At 40.8% G+C, this 21,612-nt stretch overlaps 2 long non-coding RNA genes across 2 annotated transcripts; both read right to left on the bottom strand.

The window, feature by feature from the left end:
- Nucleotides 1–1,448: 1,448 nt before the first annotated feature.
- LOC122030013 lies at nucleotides 1,449–2,109 on the bottom strand. Its single transcript, XR_006125282.1, has 3 exons — nucleotides 1,977–2,109; nucleotides 1,641–1,704; nucleotides 1,449–1,485 (listed from the first exon to the last, which is right to left on the bottom strand). It is a non-coding gene; the product is annotated as an uncharacterized LOC122030013 (long non-coding RNA).
- Nucleotides 2,110–9,195: 7,086 nt separating this feature from the next.
- On the bottom strand, nucleotides 9,196–10,200 carry LOC122029989. Its single transcript, XR_006125276.1, has 4 exons — nucleotides 9,742–10,200; nucleotides 9,545–9,615; nucleotides 9,406–9,469; nucleotides 9,196–9,250 (listed from the first exon to the last, which is right to left on the bottom strand). It is a non-coding gene; the product is annotated as an uncharacterized LOC122029989 (long non-coding RNA).
- Between the last annotated feature and the right edge of the window lie 11,412 nt (nucleotides 10,201–21,612).

Below are 21,612 nucleotides of genomic sequence, written 5' to 3'. Positions count from 1 at the left end.
ATATACATCAGCCACAGGCGGCTGGAATGATAACAAAAAAAATAAAGACAAACACCACGCAGTTAATAAAGATATCCAGCCTCTGGCTGTCACAACCACGCAGTTAATAATAGTAAACAACAACAATAGGACTCTGACTCGAAATCCACCCTACTCCACTACACTCGTAAAGCTCAAATCCAACGAACTCACCTCTTCTGCCATCCAGGCAGGCATATAGTAGAATAAAAACCAAACCATCCAAAAGTCCATCAAACGGTAACAATCCGTACAATATCCATAAATAAAATCCAAAACAAAACTAAAACATAGTCTGATGGAAGAAAAACCAAAATAAAGCAAATAACAACCTAGTAGAGAACTAGCTCTACGTGCAGATGGGGGGCCAGCGACTGGAACTGCTCCGGACAACTTCAACAATGGAGGCGGGTGAGTCCAACACTCAGCAGGTACAACCGATATGCATAATAAAACAAATAACAGACAACACTAATCATGCGTACAGTCTCACGAATATGAGGAGGATAAATGCAACTGAAATGAAATCAGAAGATAACTGTCTTGACCGGATCAAAGTATAAAGGTAACAGGTCGTCGACCGAGTGAGTCATAATCCTGTATGCATGTCAATCAATGCATCCAAACAAATGCGACATATAAGTGCAGCAATCACAAGCAAATAAAAATGCAATAAATGCATATATAAACCCCATACTCAAATCAATGCTCCCGAGCAATGACGAGTAAACGGATCTTGTCGGAGTACTCGCCCCGTGACCCCAAATCATAAATGGGGAGCTCAATGCTCTCATCTCCGGTACACGATGACGGGAGGATATCTCTGCACTACCCATGAGTCTCGACCAACGGAGCCAAACAAAGTCCACCATCTGCCGGCGATCACTCTGCTACCCTAAATGCCAACGAAGCCAAACAGAGCAGAACTGACTGCCTGCTACCACGCTGAGGATCCTGACCAACGGGGCGAAATACACACCAGCCAGATATACAAATCCATGGGTGATGTGTGCAGTACATGTAACTGGCGATGAGCTCAACCAAAGTAGAGCCGACAATCGCACAGCATGCAATCATGATGCATGATACTGAACATGGCAATCTCATGAATAACATGGCATGATCCATATAAATAGATACAAAGTGTGTACCACAAGAAGACGTATCAAATAGAAGGTACACAAATCGAAGAGGGTATCAAATAAACCCTAGATCCAGAATATAACAGAGCATGTGGTTAGGTCACTACCTAAGGCATATGTGATCAGGTAGATAATATGTAGTGCAGAATAAATAAACAAACAACATGTACTAATCATGTAGTGACCAACCGAAATAAACAGGTAACACAATTACTGTTATATGTTAAACATATTATCATGCATATCAAAAGACATAAGTCAAAGTACCCGCCTCCAATAAAGTGATCCAAATCTGACTCCAAGATACTCGTCTCGCGTCAAGATCCTGTGTCACGAATATAAATATATTTCATTTAGCTACATTCTCATAAATAGCTAAATAACTCTCTAACCCTAGTTTAGGGCAAATCCCTGACCAACACATAAACCCAATTCAACCCATACATGATCAATAGCATATATCAAATTCCTATGCCTTACCTGAAACTCACAGCCGTTTTATCACTGTTGGAAGTAGGATCGTTTGCTGCTGGAATCCTTCCTACTGATCAGATCATGTTGAGATCAATAATTGGGAATCACAAATCAAACAACAACCCATCTTACAACCTAATCTTACCTCAGGTGTGTCAAGCTGTTGACAGGGGGTGGTGGCCGGAATCAAACAGAGACAACAACAAACTCTTGATGCTGTGATAACCGGAACCAACTAGGTCACTGTCTTCCAACAATCGAATCGAAAGAAATCACACTACAAATGCATCAACAACCCAATCAACTACTAGTGCACAACTAAAATTTCAACCTAATCCTTACCTTCATCCAGTAGCTCACTGGATTAGAGGACGGAGGAGTTAGGTCACCGGTGTTGTTTCCAGCAAGGGCTACTGAGGCAGTAAACCAGAGCAAAGGGGCGACGACGACATACAGATCCCAAGTGGTGGCCACGACAGAACCCTTACCAGCGTCGGAAACAGAGGCTAGGGCAGAGGCTACAAATCGACATTTGCTTTGAGTGTTGGCAGCCGGCTATCTGCTGAGCGGGGGCTAGGGCACGGTGAGAACTCGGACAAGGAGTCTCGGAGTGGCACAGAAGAGGTCGGAAAAAGGCGTCGACGGCGTTGGCACCTAGGGCTCGGTGCTGCTCGGCGTCGGGAGAAAGAGAGACAGTGGCATCGGCAGAGATGCTAGGGCATAGAGGAAAGGCAGCCGAGGCTGGGAAATCGGTGCCGGCAGTGGCATCGCTGGAGTCGGGGCAGAGGCTAGGCACCGGCGATTTGGGGACGGCAGAGCGGAGAAGAAGAAAAAGGAACAAACCTTGATCGGGGCTTAAATCGCGAGCGGTTAGCTCGGCGCCGGTTAGGGCAAGGGGGTGAGGACTTCGGGCGCGCGGCAATGAAAGAAAACGGCGGAGGAAAATAAGAAAAAGAATAAAGAAAAAGGGAGAAAAATCAAACATTTCCTCTTTAAAACGAGGTAGCCTAAACAGGCTTTTCCGGACCCCATTTTTATCCCCGTTAACTCGTCCGTACGAGCTCCGAAAAATTCCCGAAAAATTTCTAAAAATTCCGGAAAATTCCCTTATTAATATTCCCTTTTTTTTTTCCGGTATTTTACATTCTCCCCCACTAATAAAAATTTGGTCCCCAAATTTCAGTATCTACCATCAGCAAGTACTAATAACAAGTAACAATAATAAATGCTGAACGGTAAATTAAATCACATACCACAAGTGAAAAGATGGGGTATCGAGCTCGGATCGTATCCTCGAGCTCCCAAGTAACTTCCTCATCCGAATGATGCTGCCATCCGACTTTAACCAGCCGGATAGTCTTGTTCCGCAACTGACGCTCTTTCCGGTCGAGAATCCGTACCGGAACCTCCTCATAAGTTATGTCAGGCTGAACTGGAACTGGAATATCTGTCAGCACATGCGTCGGGTCGGGCACGTATCTCATCAGCATGGATACGTGGAATACATCGTGCACGCCAATCAAGGACGGCGATACTACCAACTAGTGAGCTACTGCTCCAATCCTTTCTAAGATCTAGAAAGGTCCAATGTATCACAGAGCTAGCTTACCTCTGAGGTCAATCTCTTCACCCCTTTCTTGGGTGAAACTCGCAAAAATACCTGGTCACAAATGGAGAACTCTAAGAGTCTCCTACTCCGGTCAGCGTAACTCTTCTAGCAGTCATATGCCTCTAACATCTTCTGTCCGATAGTATGGACCACTTTGCTTCACGTTGAGCTCTATGAGGTCCCAACAACTGGGCCTCTCGGATTCTCGTCCTGATTAACGACTGAGCAACTATGGTAACAAGAATACCCTGCTCTGTCTGTCCCTGCTCCTCAATGTCTAACTCAGAGAAATCCTGAATCAAATCTGTGACCACAACTCGGTGGCAAGCTAAAGTCCCTCTAGACCTCTAGCTAAGTGCATCGGTAACCACATTAGCTTTTCCCAGGTGATAGCTAATGGTACAATCATAATCCTTCAAGAACTCCATCTATCTCCTCGGTCGAAGATTAAGTTCCTTCTGAGTGAACAGATATTTGAGATTCCGATGGTCAGTGAGAATCTCAATGTAATATCATACAGGTACTGCCGCCAAATCTTCAGGGCAAAAATAACAGCGGCCATCTACAGATCATGTACAGGGTAGACCTTCTCATGCTCCTTCAACCGACGAGAATCATAAGAGACTAACATATCGTGCTGCATCAGAACAGCGCTCAAATCCTGAATAGATGCGTTGGTGTAGAGGACATATCCGTCCTCTCCAGAAGGTAAAAACCAAAAATCGAAGCCGACACTAGTCTCCGCTTCAGCTCCTAGAAGCTGGTCTTGCAATCCTCAGTCCAAGTAAACTTCACGTCTTTCATGGTCATGCGTGAAAGTAGCATAGCTATGCGGAAGAAACCCTCGACGAAAGGTCTGTAATATCCTGCGAGTCACAAAAGACTGCGGATCTCCTACACTGACTTCGGCTGCTCCCAACGGTAACAACCTCTATCTCCTGTGGAACCACGGTATACTCCTACTGGTGACCGTGTGTTCCAAACATCATAACAAAAGACAATCCAAACCAGCACTACTGATAATCACATATAGATGTTCTCGTCGAATCATCTCTAGATCTATGCAAAGATAGTGTACGTGACTCACCTCGGATCCGTAATAAACCACAACATCGTCCACAAAGATAATGGACACCTATCCAAACATCCTCGACATACCAGGATTATCGAGTCCCTGAAAACATCTAAGGCACTGTAAGCCTATATGGCAAAACCAATACACATAATGTCTGTATCACAGACATTCCTATTCATAAGATCTCCAATAATAAATCGAAAAATCTGATCATCAATAACATAAATCACCAAAGAATAGATCCTCCAGGGTGAGAGCAACGCTCCATCACAGGAAATACTACATATGTGGGAGCAACGCTCTACCACAAGAAATCCTCAATATGTGGGAGCAACACTCCACCACAAATAATCTGAAATATGTATCTGCAATAAATATAGGAGCAATGCTCCGCTACCAGCAATCCGTGATATGTGGGAGCAACGCTCCACCACAAAACAATACCTAAGTACCCCAAGGCACCTAACTATCCAGCTAGAGACTGTACAAGATCTCTCTACCACAATTCGCTGTGGTTATCCTAGGATATAACAACCTAGTAACTAATCAAATTCATCATCAACTCTATCAGCATCCTAGTGGGTCATCCACTGATAGGAAAATTAGTTGATGGGTTAATTCAACAAATGACATAATGCAGTCACTCCACATTCTGCATTCAGTATAAGTAGAATCATCATACTGCTACCAATGTATACACCTAGCACTCATGCTCACACAACATATGTATGATCAACAAAATCCTCCAATTATTATACACCAATCATACTCACAACTCAGGTATATTCAGTATGATACCTCCAACAATACATACCGAACACGTGTGCAAAATCAATGTAGGTAAAATCAACAATACACCTCAAACAACACTCACATAACATATAGTATAACCAACATATACTTCCAATAAAACCTACTAAACCCAGGTGCACTCATAAAATCAAACATAATCAAAAGATACCTCAGATACCACACCAAACACATATGTACATATCACAACTCAGATTAAATCGACAAAATGCCTCCAACAAAACACCACCGATGTACATATACTACATCTCGGATTTAATCAACAAGATATCTTCAATAATACCTCCAGATACATACACCCAACTACATATCTATGATTCACAAGGAACCTTCAAACCATATCAGAACATGGATACATATACTACTTACAAATGGACAGTCCACCCAGGATTCCTACAACACATAACAATCATCATATACGTGCAATATAGACATGCAAAATCAGCATACCAACTCAATCAAAGAGACCAACCTTATGCTACCAACACTCATGGGTTACGGGTATATCTAAACAAAATTTATGCATATGTATCAAGCATGAATACATCAATCAAAAGCAACTCAAAATGGAGCAGCCTAATCATCCAGTAACAACCCTGCTCTAAGTTCAAAGGAACTAGTATCGGACAAGAAAAATATACACAGCCGTGGTATAACATTGCAAGTCAATGTCATACCCTACCAAGACTATATCAAATGGGAAGAATTTTATCATCACAAATCCAAATGTACTCTCCCAGTATACACTAGTAACGAGTGTATCCCATAAGTGTTAAGCAATTAACTCTACACTTCCTTACATCAGCGGGGTCATATATCCCAATGCACCCTCTAAGTTATCCCACCAGATATATACAGTCCATGGTCAAAGTTTTCATGGAATAGGATACATCGATCCTCTATAACCTATCCAAGCCGACAATGATATACGGCTGAATCCGTCCTTTCCACGTCAGTACAAAGCATGTACTCAAATGTGCTCTAGATACATAACTAAGCACAAACAACCTAAAGGTTCAAACCTCTAAGAATAGAGTATGACAATCCTCTATTGATCAACCAACAAAACTAAATCATTCATCTACTAACTAATCAAGAATACCTTAATCCTCCACAAGCAACTAAGGTATATCAAACTACGATCAAATGGTATACTACATTATCAAATAACTAAATCAGTTCATGGGTCAATTCAACACTAATACATCATCTCAAACTAGAGAATGTCAATCCACATAATATCATATGAATAAATGTGTACGACCCAAAAGAAAAAGCTAGAATTCAATATCATCAAGACACCCTCATTTTTTTTATTTTTTTTTTTTATCCTCAAAAATATCAGCCCACTAATATCAGATGAATAAGTCTCTACTCTCCATGAGGGTAAGTTAGCATTCAAAACATCAAATCATTATTTATCCACATAGTTCAATATCAGATGAAACAAATATCAATTTTATCATCCTGTTAACTAACCATAATTAACCAGATTTATTAAAATCAAAAATCTCATAGGCACATAAACTCTCTAGCTTCCAATTTATAATCTGATCACCAACTATAAACATCAACCTGTGAACACCATACATGATACTCACTATATCACCATCAATGACAACCCAAATAAAAGATCATCAAAATAGTTATCCACTAAAAGATCATCAACAACCACATAACATTTACTCTCTTAAATCATTAGAAATCAACACATCAAAATATCTTATCTCACAATATCCCTCAACCTCAAACCATTCTCAACAATGATCAAACATGGTAACTCCCCTAATGAACAATTTTTCATCATATCGGGTATCCTAATATCCAAAAGATATGAGTATAAAACCTCCACTGGCTAAAACAACATAAATATGTAGGTATCATCCACTACCCAGCTAACAATAGCAGAGGCTGGTATGTGCCTCCATCTCCTACTAATAGTAACAGAAGCTAAAATCTACTGATGGTATGATGTGAAAAATCACCAGAGACTATAATCCTTGATCTCTATTAAGGTCAACCATGCTTAATGGCTAACTCATCACAAAAAATATGTGCTACAGCAACCAGACAGGTACTAAATAAAGAATGCTAATACCTGTCATAAACTATAAAATTAAACATCATACCTATATGCCGTCTGAAGATGTTCCGTCGCTGTCCAGTCCCCAAATTGACCTCAAAATTTCCGATCGAGAACAACAACGGAAATCCATATAAATCCGAAACGGAAATCCAAACCCAATCGTAATGGAAAAATTCATGTCACTCAAACAACTACCCAGTTTGACTCGCAAACTTGGGCTAAATCCAAAAATCGAGAATACCCAAAAACAGGTATCCGATAAATCACCAGAACACCGAAAGCAGGTATTATAACCCGCTCTGATACCAAATAAATTAGTATCAGATAAATCTCAAAAATCCAACATACGAAAATCCAACAAGTATCGCCAAACTTTGGCGCTCTGATACCATATCAATTGGTATCAGGTTATACCAACTATGCAAAATACGAAAACAAAGATCGTAAAAATCCAAAACACACAGCAAGTATCGTATACCTGCTCTGATACCACTAAATTGTCACGCCCCAGAGGAGTCTCTGTCCGAAGAAATTTCGGCAACATCTCCCCTGTACGGCGGACAATATGAAACTTCCTACATATCACATATACATCAGCCACAGGCGGCTGGAATGATAACAAAAAAAATAAAGACAAACACCACGCAGTTAATAAAGATATCCACAACAATAGGACTCTGACTCGAAATCCACCCTACTCCACTACACTCGTAAAGCTCAAATCCAACGAACTCACCTCTTCTGCCGTCCAGGCAGGCATATAGTAGAATAAAAACCAAACCATCCAAAAGTCCATCAAACGGTAACAATCCGTACAATATCCATAAATAAAATCCAAAACAAAACTAAAACATAGTCTGATGGAAGAAAAACCAAAATAAAGCAAATAACAACCTAGTAGAGAACTAGCTCTACGTGCAGATGGGGGGCCAGCGACTGGAACTGCTCCGGACAGCCTCAACCTGAAAATATATCAACAATGGAGGTGGGCTAAGTCAAACACTCCGCCGGTACAACTGATATGCATAATAAAACAAATAAGACAACACTAATCATAAATCTCCTGAATATGAGGAGGATAAATGCAATCGAAATGAAATCGAAGATAATGTCTTGTGGGATCAAAGTATAAAGGTAACAGGTCGTCAGACCGAGTGAGTCATAATCCTGTATGCATGTCAATCAATGCATCCAAACAAATGCAGCATATAAGTGCAGCAATCACAAGCAAATAAAAATGCAATAAATGCATATGTAAACCCCATACTCTGAAATCAATGCTCCTGAGCAATGACAGAGTAAACGGGATGCTGTCGGAGTACTCCTGTCCTGTGACCCTAAATCATAAATGGGGGAGCTCAATGCTCTCATCTCCCGGTACACGATGACGGGGAGGATATCTCTGCCGGCTACCACGCTGAGTCTCCTGACCAACGGAGCCAAACAAAGTCCACCATCTGCCGGCTACCACGCTGCTACCCTAAATGCCAACGGAGCCAAACAGAGCGGAACTGACTGCCGGCTACCACGCTGAGTCCTCAGACCAACGGACACACCAGCCAAATCCATGGGTGATGTGTGCAGTACATGTAACTGGCGATGAGCTCAACCAAAGTAGAGCCGACAATCGCACAGCATGCAATCATGATGCATGATACTGAACATGGCAATCTCATGAATAACATGGCATGATCCATATAAATAGATACAAAGTGTGTACCACAAGAAGACGTATCAAATAGAAGGTACACAAATCGAAGAGGGTATCAAATAAACCCTAGATCCAGAATATAACAGAGCATGTGGTTAGGTCACTACCTAAGGCATATGTGATCAGGTAGACAATATGCAGTGCAGAATAAATAAACAAACAACATGTACTAATCATGTAGTGACCAACCGAAATAAACAAGTAACACAATTACTGTTATATGTTAAACATATTATCATGCATATCAAAAGACACAAGTCAAAGTACCCGCCTCCAATAAAGTGATCCAAATCTGACTCCAAGATACTCGTCTCGCGTCAAGATCCTGTGTCACGAATATAAATATATTTCATTTAGCTACATTCTCATAAATAGCTAAATAACTCTCTAACCCTAGTTTAGGGCAAATCCCTGACCAACACATAAACCCAATTCAACCCATACATGATCAATAGCATATATCAAATTCCTATGCCTTACCTGAAACTCACAGCCGTTTTATCACTGTTGGAAGTAGGATCGTTTGCTGCTGGAATCCTTCCTACTGATCAGATCATGTTGAGATCAATAATTGGGAATCACAAATCAAACAACAACCCATCTTACAACCTAATCTTACCTCAGGTGTGTCAAGCTGTTGACAGGGGGTGGTGGCCGGAATCAAACAGAGACAGCAACAAACTCTTGATGCTGTGATAACCGGAACCAACTAGGTCACTGTCTTCCAACAATCGAATCGAAAGAAATCACACTACAAATGCATCAACAACCCAATCAACTACTAGTGCACAACTAAAATTTCAACCTAATCCTTACCTTCATCCAGTAGCTCACTGGATTAGAGGACGGAGGAGTTAGGTCACCGGTGTTGTTTCCAGCAAGGGCTACTGAGGCAGTAAACCAGAGCAAAGGGGCGACGACGACATACAGATCCCAAGTGGTGGCCACGGCAGAACCCTTACCAGCGTCGGAAACAGAGGCTAGGGCAGAGGCTACAAATCGACATTTGCTTTGAGTGTTGGCAGCCGGCTATCTGCTGAGCGGGGGCTAGGGCACGGTGAGAACTCGGACAAGGAGTCTCGGAGTGGCACAGAAGAGGTCGGAAAAAGGCGTCGACGGCGTTGGCACCTAGGGCTCGGTGCTGCTCGGCGTCGGGAGAAAGAGAGACAGTGGCATCGGCAGAGATGCTAGGGCATAGAGGAAAGGTAGCCGAGGCTGGAAAATCGGTGCCGGCAGTGGCATCGCTGGAGTCGGGGCAGAGGCTAGGCACCGGCGATTTGGGGACGGCAGAGCGGAGAAGAAGAAAAAGGAACAAACCTTGATCGGGGCTTAAATCGCGAGCGGTTAGCTCGGCGCCGGTTAGGGCAAGGGGGCGAGGACTTCGGGCGCGCGGCAATGAAAGAAAACGGCGGAGGAAAATAAGAAAAAGAATAAAGAAAAAGGGAGAAAAATCAAACATTTCCTCTTTAAAACGAGGTAGCCTAAACAGGCTTTTCCGGACCCCATTTTTATCCCCGTTAACTCGTCCGTACGAGCTCCGAAAAATTCCCGAAAAATTTCTAAAAATTCCGGAAAATTCCCTTATTAATATTCCCTTTTTTTTTCGGTATTTTACAGAATGTGAATGCAAAATTCAAGTAAGGACTTAAGAACGTGTAATGTAATGTATGGCTTGTATTTTGATTGCATGCGAGAGAGATGTGGTGTTCACCACATTGGGTGTCATATGCCCATGTGGTGTTAACTTGTAGCATGTGAGAGGGGTTGATTGTGGAGTTTACCCTAACCATCATAGTGAATAGATCTACCATAATTGATCTATCTAGTCCGCAGTAAACGGCTCATGGTAAAGACAACACCAAATCCGTTGATTGCTGAGGATTTATCAAAAAGCCCAAAAGGATGAATAGATCCACCATAATAGTCTATCTAGTCTGCAGCAAACGGCTCATGATAAGAGCATCACCAAATCCGTTGATGGCTGGGGCTTTGTCCAAAAGCCTAAGAGGGTTCATAGATCCACCATAAGGATCTATCTAGTCCGCAGTAAACGGTTCGCGGTAAAGACACGATAAATTCGTTGATAGCTGGCCATTTGCTAAAAGTGGGGCGACAATCTATGGTGGGATGCTTTGCAAGTGCTGTTCGATTTTGATGAGTTTTATCTGTGTGATCTTGGTATGTCCAAGGTTGCTGATGTTGCTGCTTGGAGTTCATCGTGGCTTACTGTCCGAGGATGACTTGGTGCTCTTGGCTTGCATCCATGGATGTCTATGTAAGGGTTATGGTGTTTGACTTTGTATGTTTTTAAGTGGTTTGCTTAATGTGAGTGTGAATGCAATTGCTTGATGTAAGTGTGAATGCAAAGTTCAAGTGTGGGCTAATGAACGTGTAATGTCATGAGTGGGTTCGTATTTTGATGACATGCATGAGAGATGTGTGTCCACCACATTGGGTGTTATGTGCCCATTTGGTGTTGGTCTTGGGGCAAAGGAGAGGGCTTGATTTGGAGTTTACCTCGACTACAGAGGAGTAAACTATTGATGCTTGTATCTATTGACATGCAATTTGAGAGTCTTTACCTCTCAAACTAGTTTTTTTTATACATATGTACCTATTTCTGTGAAAGATCTCTCAGTCAGTTCGAGCCCTCTTAGCAACAAATAAAATTGCAATATTTGCATAATGTTGCCTTAGGTACCGTGTTCGAGTCCTCTTAGCAACAAAGTGGAATTGTGCCTCCCCAAAAAATCTCTTCGGGGGTTTATGGGGTATGGGGTCGCTCAATGGTGGGGTCGGTCATTATAAAAAGTTTACCCTACCTTAGTTTGTCCTCTTGGGATGGTCTAGTGGCTAGCATATGAGGTGTTATCATCATGAGGTCTGGGGTTCGAATCTTGGCATAGCTGAGGTAAATGTCTCTCTCATGTGTCAGTCACTATTCCAAAGGCTAGTAGTCACCCGTGATTTACCTCCTCCATATTAGCCCTGAGACGGATTGATGGGGGTGCTGGGGGCGAGCATAGTCATCTTTTGCCACCGTGAAAGAGCTCTCAGTTAGAGAGAAGCTCCAACCTCTCTCTAGGATTTTCGGCATCTTTCACACGGTGAGGTGAGTGACTCCTAGGCTTTTTCTCCTGCGACTTTGGAAGGCTCTTCTCCAGTTTACTTTTCCTCTTGGAGGCAGTCGTCCACTTGTGATGGATGGCTTCCTTCTGGTGGCTCTTGGGGGGATTCAGTGGGTGTCGAGGGATATACTATAGGGAGATCGGTGGCCGGCTTGAAGGGGGGTTGGATAGACGGTACCCCCAAATACTCACTTCTTCCTACACTTGTTAGCTTGCGCAGCAGAATACAAATAAAACAAACAAGCTAAACACTAAAACTAAGAAAGGAAATGAAATGCAAACCGCTAACACGTTTGTTTTCGTAGTTCAGAGATAACTTGCTCCTACTCCACGGCATGTCCGTAAGGTGGACGATCCCTCACTCCGTCGGTGGATTAATCCCCGGTAAACTCCGGCTAGCTCAACCTCCTTGTGGGTGGAGAAACTTCACCACAACTCCAACCAAGACCTCTTGGCACACAAAGATCTCTTGAGCACAAAAGACTTCTAATTAGACTTTAACCAAGTCTAATTTCGTCACTATAACCAAGCTCCCAAGCTTTGGTTATATAGCCCGCGGGTTGCAAGCCCCGCCTACCAGTCGACTGCTAAAACATGCAATCGACAACCCTTCGTGGAAATTCGACCGTTACATCCCAACGGCTTGATACTAGTCGACTGCTAAAACTAGCAGTCGACTGCTCCACACTGGTTTGAGTGAATAGAAGCATTTTGTTCGTTCCCAGTCGACTGCACAATCAACTACACCAGTCGACTGGTGAAACCAGCAGTCGACTGGTACCCTAGTACATTCACTCAACACTCAGACTCTCACTCTTACGACTCATTTGACGCTTCCTTCGCAGCCTTGACCTCTTGCCTTCAAGCCTACTTGTTTTTTGCTCTCGTTCCTCGGATGCATACAAGCCCACGGCTCGTCCCCAATGCCATCCTTCGCGTGTGCCTCGAAGTCGCTTCCCTCGGCCCTTGTCCACGGTCCCTCGGATGCTCCATCCTTCACCGGACCCGAAGCCGTCAACCTGAGTCACATGTGTATCCTGCAAACCTGCACACTCACACACACATATCAAATACAAGGGTGAACCTAACTTAAACCCTTTTCTCAAACACCAAAATACATGGTCACACGGACCATTGGGATTGCTCCAACAATCTCCCCATTTTTTATGTTTGGAAATACATTTAAGTTAGGGAAAACAAATAGCAAATAAACATGCTAAAAACAATGGACTTACGTTGCCAAGGCTACACACTTGGACTTACACTACCGAATGGACTTACGTTGCTAAGGCTACACACTTGGACTTACACTGCCGAATCAATGCACCATGCATTGGAACCTATCCATAGCTCCCCCTGCAAAGCTCCCCATTGATGTAGGAATTTTACCACAGGACTTTTTAAGAACCTATCACAAGGCTCCCCCTACACAAAAGCATTTTCAAGTTTTCCCAACTAAACCTTACTTCTGTTAGAGTGTATACTAAAGCCTAGATTTTGTAAACATTTATTTTGAAATAAAGAATCACATTGGTCAAAAATGTCTACATTTATGCTAAGTGTAGTTGTTCAATTAATTTATATTGTAGATAACATGGTGTGTGGTGTCACACACAGAAGATCATATTATCGGTTCTTTATAAATTATAAACAGTAGCTCGCGAATAAGATGAAAATGAACAAACCATTAGAATAATCGTAGTGTAATTAGGTGTTAGTTTATCTTGACTGATAAATTACACTAGTACACTTTGAGTGTACTGAGCAGGACCATTTAAGGTAAGTTCTTTTTGTACTGACTTGATAAAAGAACAACACCTTAGTTATTATGGAAGTGTGTACTCTTAATCCTAATATAATAATAAGCACATATATTTAGTATTCATTTCTTTGACTTATCAAAGAGTGAGATTTAGCTCGATAAATCAAAAGGCCCGATAAGTTGGGAAATGATATTACTTATAGTGTGTGTTGTTGATTATAAAAGGAAACTGTGTCCTAGTAATCTAGGTTGATAATGTCCCCAAGAGGAGCTCATAAGGATTGTCATATTAAACCCTGCAGGTGGATTTAGTCCGACATGATGATAGGGTTGAGTGGTATTACTCTTGGACTAAGACATTAATTAAAATGAGTTATCAGTAACTCAATTAGTTAGTGGACATCCGACATCTTAAACACAAGGAGACTAACACACTCATAATAAGAAGGAGCCCAAAAAGTAATTTGGGATTGGTGTGGTAGTTCAATAATAATTCTTTTGTGGTATGAATTATTATTGATGAAATTAAGTTGGGAGTTCGGGGCGAACACGGGAAGCTTAATTTCAACAGGAGACCAAAACCAATTCCTCCTCTCGATCTCTATCGTAGCCTCTTATATATAGAGAGTTATACCCACCTATACCCACCTTCTTACCCACTCTTTGGTGGTCGGCCAAGCTAGCTTGGAGCCCAAGCTAGGGCCGGCCAAGACCCAAAGATTGAGCCAAATAGAGGGGTCGGCCAATGCTTGGAGCCCAAGCATGGTATGGTCGACCCTAAGCAAAATAAAAGGATTTTTATTTTAAAATTTTTCTTATGTGGATTTCATGGTTTTGAAAGAAAGTTTAAAATTTAAATCTTTCCTTTTATAGCTTTCTACAAAAGATTAAGAAAAGATTTGATATCTTTCCTTATTTGTAGATTGATAGGAAGATTTTAATTTTGATAAAACTTTCCTTTTTGTAACCATGTTCATGATTTAAAAAGAGAGTTTTAAATTAAATATTTCCTTTTATGAGTTTCTATAAAAGATTAAGAAAAAAATTGATATCTTTTCTTATTTGTAGATTGAAAGGAGATTTTAATTTTATTGATAACTTTCCTTTTTGAAAATAATCCACATATTTTAAAAGAGATATTTTAATTTAAAGAAATTTCCTTTTCTAACCAACCATGAAGGGATAAATTATTAGAGAAATTCTATTTTTTAAAATTTCTGGAAACAAATAAGGAAGTTTTAATTTTGTTTAAAACTTGCCTATTTTGGAAGCTCTTGAGGTGGCCGACCATATAATTCTAGAAAAGGAATTTGTTTTTAATTAATTAAAATTTTCTTTTCATGGTAAAGGAATTAAGGAAGTTTTTATTTAAATTTCCTTATTTGCCAAGACCAAGGATTATAAAAGAGAGGGTAGAGGTGCCTTCATTGGTGACAACTCTATTCTATTTTCCTCCCTCTCTTCCTTGGTGGTGGCCAGCCCTAGAGATTCTTCTCCTTCTCTTCTCTTCTTCTTTAGTGGCCGGTTTCATCTCTCTCTTGGAGCTCTTATTGGTGGTCAGCTCAAGCTAGGAGAAGAAGGAGAGAAAGGAGATTTTGTTTCTTGCATCCCTTGGAGCTTGGTGGTGGTGGCCGGACCTCTACTTCTCTTGGAGAAGTGGTGGTGGCCGAATCTAGCTTGGAGAAGAAGGAGCTTGGTGGTTCTCGTCTCGGAAGATCGTTGCCTACACAACGTTCGAGATTAGAAGAGGAATACGGTAGAAGATCAAGAGGTTATTTGCTTATAGAGGAAGGTATAACTAGTAATTGTTTTCCCCATCATACTAGTTTTTCTTTGTATGATTTCCAAACACAAAAGGCATATGATTCTAGAGTTTCGGATTTGTTTCGAAGTTGTGTTTCTTTTGTTTTGTTTTTTGAATTTGTGATTCGATTGTTCTTTTCGGTTAAACCTAATGTTATTTTAGGAAATTAAATATTGAATTTCTATTAAAGGCTTTGTAGAGGCAGTGGTGGATGATCCCATACCCAAGAAGGCCTAGTGTCTCGCCATGTTTGACCTGGGAGCTGATTTTAAAAATAAATATTTAATCAACTTTATAACATAAGTAGATTTGGATCAATAGTGTTAAGTTCCGCTTGCGATCCAAATCTAAACCATTAAGAACAAATAAGTTAAATTTGGAATCAATAATGTTAAGTTCCGTTTGTGATTCCTAATTTAATTTTTAAAGAACACAATAGGTTGTTTAGGAAAGGTTTCACACTTGTAAAAAATTTTTGTACAGTGGAACCAGTACGATCTTCCTAGGACCAACCAACAACTTCTCCCCCTTTGTCTAACATCCAAAAAGTTCTCAAACAATATCCCAATTGTTGAAAACTTGTCATCCAAATTGATCCTAAACTCGTGTATTCATCCTCCATGGATCTCATACACCTCAACGAGTTGACCCGATCACAAACCAATGCTGAAAACAAAATCAGACTGGTATCAGTCGACTGCCCCAGTCGATTGCCCTTATCGAAACAACACACAGAACCATTCTATGCTCGATTTTCACTGTTATCAGTCGAATGGTAACTGTACCAGTTGACTGGCACATTGTTTCAGCCCTTTTCAGCATTCTGAACATAATTTCAGAAATACGCCACTAATTCCACAGACATCCAAAAATTTTCAAAATTTATGGAGAGATCTGTTTTACCCATGTCTACTTGGGAAAAATACATTCAAAAATGTATCTATCACCAATCCCAAGATTGACACAAAACTCAAAACTAGCTAAAAAATTCAATTGAACCATGACCTAAAGTCTAGTTTTGGCTTCCTCTTGATGTATTTGCCCATACTAACCCATAATGCATCCCTAGCATTGATTTATATGGCATCTATACATCAAAAATCAATTATCTTGCTATATGACTCCAATGTCATATTTCTAAGCATGAAACACAACTCAATTGTGCCAAAACCCTAGGTTTGAGACTCAAGTCCGTCTCCAAACCATTTGGCACATTTCATGACCCCTCTGACTCCCAAGTAAAACCCACTTGAGATCTATTGGCCATGGATCCCAAATTGACTCTTTGAGCTCCTCCTAGAGCTCTTAGCCATAGCCACCTCCTTAGGTGACTCATCCACAATCGCTAGGCCACATCGGTACACCTCCGGTGACACTTGGCCTACAAACCTAACCTTCTTAACCTTGGGCACCTTGTCCTTGGTTAATTTCTCCTTACCTTTAAATGGCTTTTCCTTGCCATTTATTGATTTCTCCTTGCTATAGTCATATGCAACCCTAGCATAAGATTTTTGCTTAGCATTGGAGACCCTAGATCGGTATCCTAGACCCAATTTATCATTGTTGGGTCTTTGACTATCCAACACCATGCCTAAACCCTTAGATCCAACATTAAATCCTTCTAGGGTTTTCTCCAATTTATCAAGCTTTGCCTTCAAAGCTTGATTTTTCCTTTCTAGGTTCCTAAACCTAGAGTCAACATGTCCACCATGGATATTCCTAGACCTACCCTTTCTAGGCATGTGTCTTCCCTTTTTGGGATTAATTCCTTGGGTCTACCATTTATAAATTTATCATGCATAGATTTCCTAGGGTTATGATCCACATTTACCCTACTCCTATCATAATATCTAAATCCAAAATTTTTCATTGCTACATAATGATAATCATTATTTTTCCTAGTATGCATGGAGAAATTTAAATTTAACTTCAAATTTAAACTAGGATTTACCTTACCCTTTACCTTTGAAGCTCCCCCTTGACATGAGCCTCCATTCTTCCTCCACTTCTTCTCCTCCTTCTTCAAATGCGCCAACTTCTTGATTTCTTTCTTCTTTGGGCATTTGGTGTGGTAGTGCCCCATTTCTCCACACGTGAAGCACCTAATGTGCTTCTTCTCCTTCTTCTTCCTACAATTCAAATTAGATTCTAAAGAAATTGAATTGAGTTTAGGAGATACCTCTTTCTTACTCAATGGACATTTACTCTTATAGTGCCCCTTTTCATTGCACCTGAATCATACAATGTGGTCCTTTGACTTTGCTTCGGTGGAGGTGCTTGCTAGGTTGACCACTTCCAAGACCTCTTCTTCATCCTCTTCACTTGTCTTGGATTCTTCAACCATTGAGGATGTAGATGCTACCTCATCTTCCTTTTCCTCCTCGGATGTTGAGCGTGACTCAACTTTCGTTTGCACCTCCTCAACTTGAGCAATTAAACTCATCTCCTTGGGTTCTTCTTCTTCTTGTGTAGGTTTAGATTCTTCCCCTAGAACCATCTTCACTTTGCTCCACAAATTGTGGGCATTCTCGTATTTACCTACACGACTTATCACATCATTAGGCAAAATATCAATTAACATAGATATTACTTCATCATTTGCCTTTAATCGTGAGGTTTGCTCCTCTGTCCAATGACATGGTCGGAGTCTCTTCCCTTTCTTATCTCTTGGGACTTTGAACTGGCCCTTGATCACCATCATGGTGTCCCAATCCGTGTTGAAGAAGACTTCCATCTTCATCATCCAAAATGTGATGCCCCCAAGGCTTCCTCCTTCAAACTTTGGAGGTTCAATCAAGTCGGTCATCTTCTTGTAGTTGCTCTTCTCGGCGGTTAGTCCGGTGAAGTGCGAGCCTCGCTCTGATACCACTTGTAGGGAGATCAGTGGTCGACTTGAAGGGGGGCTGGATAGACGGTACCCCCAAATACTCACTTCTTCCTACACTTGTTAGCTTACATGGCGGAATACAAACAAAACAAACAAGCTAAACACTAAAACTAAGAAAGGAAATGAAATGTAAACCGCTAACACGTTTGTTTACATGGTTCGGAGATAACTTGCTCCTACTCCATGGCGTGTTCGTATGGTGGATGATCCCTCAATCCGTCGATGGATTAATCCCCGGCAAACTCCGGCTAGCTCAACCTCCTTGTGGGTGGAGAAACCTCACCACAACTCTAACCAAAACCTCTTGGCACACAAAGATCTCTTGAGCACAAAATACTTCTAATTAGACTTTAACTAAGTCTAATTTCATCACTATAACCAAGCTCCCAAGGTTTGGTTATATAGCCCGCGGGTTGCAAACCCCGCCTACTAGTCGATTGCTAAAACATGCAGTCGACTGCCCTTCATGAAAATTCGACCATTACATCCCAACGGCTCAATACCAGTCGACTGCTAAAACTAGCAATCGACTGCTCCATGCTGGTTTGAGCGAATAGAAGCATTCTGCTCTCAGTCGACTGCACAGTCAACTACACCATTCGATTGGTGAAACCAGCAGTTGACTGGTACCCGAATACATTCACTCAGCACTCGGACCCTCACCCTTACGACTCATTTGACACTTCCTTCGCAGCCTTGACCTCTTGGCTTCAAGCCTACTTATTTTTTGCTCTCGTCCCTCGGATGCATACAAGCCCACGGCTCGTCCCCAATGTCATCCTTCGCTTATGCCTCGAAGTCGCTTCCCTCGGCTCTTGTCCTCGCTGCCTTGTTCACGGTCTCTCGGATGCTCCATCCTTCACCGAACCCGAGCCGTCAACCTGAGTCACATGTGTATCCTGCAAACCTGCACACTCACATACACATATCAAATACAAGGGTGAACCTAACTTAAACCATTTGCCCAAACACCAAAACACATGGTCGCACAGACCATTGGGATTGCTCCAACATATACTACTGGCTACATTAGAGTGTACTTCTCTGACATAGGGGGGTCACTACCACACAAAGTACCCAAGGAGAGGAGAGCTCAAGAAATTGGCGCACTTGAAGAAGTGGGAGAAGAAGGGAGCTTCCAAGGTAAAAACCAAGGTATCATTTAATGAATCCATTCCGTTGACACATGATAAAAAGTATGCTAGAAATAACTCTTATCATTTTAATGCTATTTATCATAAGAATAGGAGGCATGATAACCTTAAGGATAAATATATTCCTCCTCATGCTAGATTTACCACACCTAAGGTTAGCAAGGTAAATAACAACTTAGGCAATAACACCAAGGATTTTAGATATAAGCCTAAAAATATAAATGCTCAAGGATTCAATGAAAAATCAAAATCTAGGGATTTATAGAGTGAAAATCAAGTCTTGAGGACAATACTTGATAATTTAGAAAGGACCTTAGCAAGAATGGAAAACATGCTTAGGGGTCAAAATGAGCATAACCTAGGAAAAGCTAGACAAGAGCCATCCAATGGCGATAGGGGTTTGGGATACAAACCTAAAGCCAAGGAGGATGTGACTTCCTTTCATAGGGTTCCATATAGCTATGGGGTCAACCCTAGGTGTAGAGGTTAAGTCAAAGATACTAGGGAAGGAATCCCTAAGAATACTTTTGACAAGACAAATGTGACTAAGACTTCTAAGAAGTCTAACAAAGTCACAAAGAAGGTCGCAAGGGAGGTCATCCCTAAAGTTGATCTAGTAAAGGTGACTAAGGCTCCAAAAAGGCCTAATAAAGTCACAAAAAAGGTTACAAGGGAAGTTATTCCTAGAAGTGACCTAGTAGAGGTGACCAAGGCTTCTAAGAAGCCTAGAAAGGTCCTTAGGAAGGTATCTAGGGAAGTCCTCCCTAGTGAGTACCTAGAGCATCCAAGGAGCACCAATAGGTTGTGGGTTCCTAGGAGCATATTCTCTACACCCTAGATAGGTTTAGAGAGTGTCAACTCTGATTGGAAGGGTAGTTAACCCAAACTTGTTAAAGTTGACATTTGAGAACATTTTCAAGGTTATTGTTAACCTTTGAAAATGAAAAGGATTGTAGGGTTACTCTTTGAAAGAGTATATGTGCCAAAATTTGAAGAGTTGAATTTAATCTAACTTGGCACACTTAAGAAAAGTATAAGAAAAATCAAGTTAGAATTTTGATACTTTCCTAAGGAATTAAGAGAAAACTCATGCTTTAATCAAATGTGATTAAATCCTTGAAGAGCAAAATGTGTCAAAATTTGAGGAGTTAAATCTAATTTAAATTGACACACTAGAGAGAAGCAAAAGTAATGCCAAATTTGGAATTCGGCATTTTCTTATGGAATTAAGGGAAATGTAAACCTTAATCCAAATTGTCACTCTTGGAAAGAGTAACATGTGCCAAATCTTAAGGAATTATGTTTAAATTAAATTGGCACAATGTGGAAAAACATAAGAAATACCAAATTGGGGTTTTGGTATCTTCTTAGGATAATTAAAGGAAAATCTAGGACATAATGTAAGATGTTTACTCTTTGGAAGAATAAAATGTATCAAACTTTGAGGTTTTGAACTTAATTTAAATTGACACATTTAGAAAAGGATAAGAAATGCCAAGTTGGGGTTTTGACATTTTCTTAGAAGGTTAAAGGCAAATCTAAGTCTTAATTTGTTTAAATGCCAAGAAGGTTAAAGGAAAGAGTAAAATGTGTCATACTTTGAGGAATTTGTTTAATTTAAAATGGAACAAATTTAGAAAAAAATTAAAGAAATGTCAAGTTGGGGTTTGGCATTTTCTTGATGAAATTGGGCAATCTAGGGTTAAATTTGGAGTTAGCTAGGGTTAAGAATACTTAGATAGGTAATCTAGATAAATTTTATTTATGCTAACTTGCCATGATTGTTTGCCCATCATATGCCATGACATCATATTTAGCATTCACATTTTATTATGAAAAATATAAAAATACCATGTCATGTCATACATACATCATGTAGCTATAACATGCTTTGTTTTTGAAAATTGCTTATTTTGATGTATGTCATTAATCATCATGCAGTATGTCAATTT

This window comes from Zingiber officinale, chromosome 10B (genome assembly GCF_018446385.1).
Source record: "Zingiber officinale cultivar Zhangliang chromosome 10B, Zo_v1.1, whole genome shotgun sequence".
Taxonomy (NCBI): domain Eukaryota; kingdom Viridiplantae; phylum Streptophyta; class Magnoliopsida; order Zingiberales; family Zingiberaceae; genus Zingiber; species Zingiber officinale.
This window is presented reverse-complemented; position numbering and strand designations above follow the sequence as displayed.